The 5,611-nt window shown below is 41.3% G+C and overlaps 1 non-coding gene across 1 annotated transcript; it reads left to right on the forward strand.

The window, feature by feature from the left end:
- The first annotated feature begins 5,297 nt into the window (after positions 1–5,297).
- Positions 5,298–5,405, forward strand: LOC130938282 (small nucleolar RNA R71). Its single transcript, XR_009069454.1, has one exon. It is a non-coding gene; the product is annotated as a small nucleolar RNA R71 (small nucleolar RNA).
- Positions 5,406–5,611: the final 206 nt, after the last annotated feature.

Genomic DNA, 5,611 nt, shown 5'->3' on the forward strand with positions numbered 1-5,611 from the left:
ATGTATATATGTATGTAAATATTCTCCGGCCAGCCTTGACTTCGAAGACTGAGTCAGGAGCTAGTTATTCTGTATCATTGACTTTCTATTCTCACTTTCTGTTTATTTATACTTATAAACTTTAGATTTCTTAGCATGTAAGTAATCTCATTTTCTTAGTGTTGCGTGGTGCACGAAATTGTGATCACTACAACTTCGCACAACTAACCAGCAAGTGCACTGGGTCGTCCAAGTAATACCTTACGCGAGTAAGGGTCGATCCCACGGAGATTGGTGGTATGAAGCAAGCTATGGTCATCTTGTAAATCTCAGTCAGGCAGACTCAATTGGGTATAGATGATGATGAACGAAAATAATATAAAAGATAAAGATAGTGATACTTATGTATATCATTGGTGTAAGAGCTTCAGACAAGCGTATGAAGATGCCTTCCCTTCCGTCTCTCTGCTTTCCTACTGCCTTCATCCAATCCTTCTTACTCCTTTCCATGGCAAGCTCGTATAGGGTCTCACTGTTGTCAGCAGCTACCTCCCATCCTCTCAGTGAAAGCGATTGCATATGTCCTGTCACGGCATAGCGGAATTCATCTGTCGGTTCTCAATCAGGCGCGGAATAGAATCCAGTGATTCTTTTGCGTTATCACTAACGCCCCCGCCCTCAGGGTTTGAAGCACGTCACAGTCATTCAGTCATTGAATCATACTCAGAACACCACAGACAAGGTTAGACCTTCCGGATTCTCTTGAATGCTGCCATCAGGTCCTGCCTATACCACGAAGACTCCGAAGAATCCAAGAGATATTCACTAAGCCTCGAATGCTTGTAGAACAAGAATGGTTGTCAGTCACCTTGTTCATAGGTGAGAGTGGTGATGGGCGTCAATCATCACCATCATCATGTTGAAGAACAAGTGATATCTTGGTAAAAGAACAAGCGGAATTGAATGGAAGAACAATAGTAATTGCATTAATACTCGAGGTACAGCAGAGCTCCACACCCTTAATCTATGGTGTGTAGAAACTCCACCGTTGAAAATACATAAGAACAGGGTCTAGGCATGGCCGAATGGCCAGCCTCCCAGAGGTCTAAGATAGCATAAAAGTGAAGATAGCTACCAAAGTCTTATATATAGAAAACTAGTAGTCTAGGGTGTACATAGATGAGTAAATGACAAAAAAATCCACTTCCGGGCCCACTTGGTGTGTGCTTGGGCTGAGCAATGAAGGAATTTCGTGTAGAGACGTTTTCTGGAGTTAAACGCCAACTTTTAATCCAGTTTGGGCGTTTAACTCCCAATTAGGTGCCAGTTCCGGCGTTTAACGCTGGGAATTCTTGGGGTGACTTTGAACGCCGGTTTGGGCCATCAACTCTTGGGCAAAGTATGGACTATCATATATTGCTGGAAAGCCCAGGATGTCTACTTTCCAACGCCGTTGAGAGCGCGCCAATTGGGCTTCTGTAGCTCCAGAAAATCTACTTCGAGTGCAGGGAGGTCAGAATCCAACAGCATCTGCAGTCCTTTTCAGTCTCTGGATCAGATTTTTGCTCAGGACCCTCAATTTCAGTCAGAAAATACCTGAAATCACAGAAAAACACACAAACTCATAGTAAAGTCCAGAAAAGTGATTTTTAATTAAAAACTAATAAAAATATACTAAAAACTAACTAAAAGATACTAAAAACATACTAAAAACAATGCCAAAAAGCATACAAATTATCCGCTCATCACAACACCAAACTTAAATTGTTGCTTGTCCCCAAGCAACTGAAAATCAAATAAGATAAAAAGAAGAGAATATACTATAGACTCCAAATTATCAATGAAACATAGCTCCAAATTAGATGAGCGGGACTAGTAGCTTTTTGCCTCCAAACAGTTTTGGCATCTCACTTTATCCTCTGAGGTTCAGAATGATTGGCTTCTTTAGGAACTTAGAATCCAGATAGTGTTATTGATTCTCCTAGTTAAGTATGATGATTCTTGAACACAGCTACTTATTGAGTCTTGGCTGTGGCCCAAAGCACTCTATCTTCCAGTATTACCACCGGATACATACATGCCACAGACACATAATTGGGTGAACCTTTTCAGATTGTGACTCAGCTTTGCTAAAGTCCCCAATTAGAGGTGTCCAGGGTTCTTAAGCACACTCTTTTTGCCTTGGATCACAACTTTATTTCTTTCTTTTTCTTTTCTCTTTCTTTCTCCCCTTTTTTTTTCGTTTTTCTGCTTCTCTCTTTTTTTTTTTTTTTTTGTATTCACTGCTTTTTCTTGCTTCGAGAATCATTTTTATGATTTTTCAGATCCTCAGTAACATGTCTCCTTTTTCATCATTCTTTCAAGAGCCAACAATTTTAACATTCATGAACAACAAATTCAAAAGACATATGCACTGTTCAAGCATACATTCAGAAAACAAAAAGTATTTGTCACCACATCAAACTAATTAAGCTAGTTTTAAAGATGAATTTGAAATCCTGTACTTCTTGTTCTTTTGTGATAAAAACAGTTTTCATTTAAGAAAGGTGATGGATTCATATTGATAGCTTTAAGGCATAGACACTAAGACACTAATGATCATAAGACACAAACATAGATAAACATAAGCATAGAAATTCGAAAAACAGAAAAATAAAGAACAAGGAGATTAAAGAACGGGTCCACCTTAATGATGGCGGTTCTTTCTTTCTCTTGAAGATCCTATGGAGTGCTTGAGCTCCTCAATGTCTCTTCCTTGTCTTTGTTGCTCCTCTCTCATGATTCTTTGATCTTCTCTAATTTCATGGAGGAGGATGGCATGTGCTTCACCCTTAGTTGTCCCATGTTGGAACTTAATTCTCCTAGGGAGGTGTTCAGTTGCTCCCAATAGTCTTGTGGAGGAAAGTGCATCCCTTGAGGTATCTCAAGGATCTCATGATGAGAGGGGTCTCTTGTTTGCTCCATCTTTTTCTTAGTGATGGGCTTGAGGTCATGCCTTCTCAGTTGCTTTTACCACACCAAACTTAAAAGGTTTGCTCGTCCTCGAGCAAAAGAAGAAAGAAGAGAGTAGAAGAAGAAGAGATGGAGGAGATGGAGGTGGTGAAGAGGTATTGAGGTGAATGGTGAATGGGTGAAGAAGAAGAGAGAATGGTGGGGTTGGTGGGGATCCTGTGGGATCCACAGATCCTTAGGTGTCAAGGAAAAGTCATCCCTGCACCAAATGGCATCAAAATCCACGTTTTGAGCCAATTCTGGCGTTAAACGCCGGGCTGGTGCCCATTTCTGGCGTTTAACGCCAGGTTCTAGCCCTTTCCTGGCGTTTAACGCCAGTCTGGTGCCCCTTTCTGGCGTTAAACGCCCAGAAGGGTGCCAGACTGGGCGTTAAACGCCCATCTGCTAGCCTCACTGGCGTTTAAACGCCAGTGAATTCTTCCTCCGAGGTATGCTGTTTTTCTTCCTGTTTTTCATTCTGTTTTTGCTTTTTCAATGGATTTTGTGACTTCTTATGATCATCAACCTACAAAAAAGATAAAATAACAAAAGGAAATAGTTAATTATAAAACATTGGGTTGCCTCCCAACAAGCGCTTCTTTAATGTCAGTAGCTTGACAGAGGGCTCTCATGGAGCCTCACAGATACTCAGAGCAATGTTGGAATCTCCCAACACCAAACTTAGAGTTTGAATGTGGGGGTTCAACACCAAACTTAGAGTTTGGTTGTGGCCTCCCAACACCAAACTTAGAGTTTGACTGTGGGGGCTCTGCTTGTCTCTGATTTGAGAGAAGCTCTTCATGCTTCTTCTCCATGGTGACAGAGGGATATCCTTGAGCCTTAAACACCAAGGATTCTTCATTCACTTGAATGATCAACTCTCCTCTATCAACATCAATCACAGCCTTTGCTGTGGCTAGGAAGGGTCTGCCAAGGATGATGTTTTCATCCATGCACTTCCCAGTTTCTAGGACTATGAAATCAGTAGGGATGTAATGGTCTTCAATCTTAACCAAAACATTCTCTACAAGTCCATGACCTTGTTTTCTTGAATTGTCTGCCATCTCTAATGAGATTCTTGCAGCTTGCACCTCAAAGATCCCTAATTTCTCCATTACAGAGAGGGGCATGAGGTTTACACTTGACCCTAAGTCACACAAGGCCTTCTTGAAGGTCATGGTGCCTATGGTACAAGGTATAGAAAACTTCCCAGGATCCTGCCTCTTTTGAGGCAGTTTCTGCCTAGACAAGTCATCCAGTTCTTTGGTGAGCAAGGGAAGTTCATCTTCCCAAGTCTCATTTCCAAATAACTTGTCATTTAGCTTCATGATTGCTCCAAGGTATTTAGCAACTTGCTCTTTAGTGACATACTCATCCTCTTCAGAGGAAGAATACTCATCAGAGCTCATGAAAGGCAGAAGTAAGTCCAATGGAATCTCTATGGTCTCATTTTGAGCCTCAGATTCCCATTGTTCCTCATTGAGGAACTCAGAGGAGATTGGTACACGCCCACTGGGGTCTTTCTCAGTGGCGTCTTCTTCCTCTCTTTCCTCTCCATATTCGGCCATGTTGATGGCTTTGCACTCTCCTTTTGGATTTTCTTCTGTATTACTTGGGAGAGTACTAGGAGGGAGTTCAGTAACTTTCTTGCTCAGCTGACCCACTTGTCCTTCCAAATTTCTGATGGAGGACCTTGTTTCATTCATGAAACTTTGAGTGGTCTTTATTAGATCAGAGACCATTGTTGCTAAGTCAGAAGTATTCTGCTTAGAACTCTCTGTCTGTTGCTGAGAAGATGATGGAAAAGGCTTGCCATTGCTAAACCTGTTTCTTCCACCATTATTGTTATTGAAACCTTGTTGAGGTCTCTCTTGATTCTTCCATGAGAGATTTGGGTGATTTCTCCATGAAGAATTGTAGGTATTTCCATAGGGTTCTCCTAGGTAATTCACCTCTTCCATGGAAGGGTTCTCAGGATCATAAGCTTCTTCCTCAGATGAAGCATCCTTAGTACTGTTTGGTGCATTTTGCATTCCAGACAGACTTTGAGAAATCAAATTGACTTGTTGAGTCAATATTTTATTCTGAGCCAATATGGCATTCAGAGTGTCAATCTCAAGAACTCCTCTCTTCTGACTAGTCCCATTGTTCACAGGATTCCTTTCAGAAGTGTACATGAATTGGTTATTTGCAACCATTTCAATCAATTCTTGAGCTTCTGCAGGCGTCTTCTTCAGATGAAGAGATCCTCCAGCAGAGCTATCCAAGGACATCTTAGATAGTTCAGAGAGACCATCATAGAAAATACCTATGATGCTCCATTCAGAAAGCATGTCTGAAGGACATCTTCTGATTAATTGTTTGTATCTTTCCCAAGCTTCATAGAGGGATTCTCCATCCTTCTGTCTGAAGGTTTGGACTTCCACTCTAAGCTTACTCCATCTTTGTGGTGGAAAGAACTTTGCCAAGAAGGCATTGACTAGCTTTTCCCAAGAGTCCAGGCTTTCTTTAGGTTGAGAATCCAACCATATTCTAGCTCTGTCTCTTACAGCAAAAGGGAATAGCATCAGTCTATAGACTTCAGGGTCTACCCCATTAGTCTTGACTGTGTCACAGATTTGCAAGAACTCAGCTAAAAACT

This window comes from Arachis stenosperma, chromosome 6, assembly GCF_014773155.1.
Source record: "Arachis stenosperma cultivar V10309 chromosome 6, arast.V10309.gnm1.PFL2, whole genome shotgun sequence".
Taxonomy (NCBI): Eukaryota; Viridiplantae; Streptophyta; class Magnoliopsida; order Fabales; family Fabaceae; genus Arachis; species Arachis stenosperma.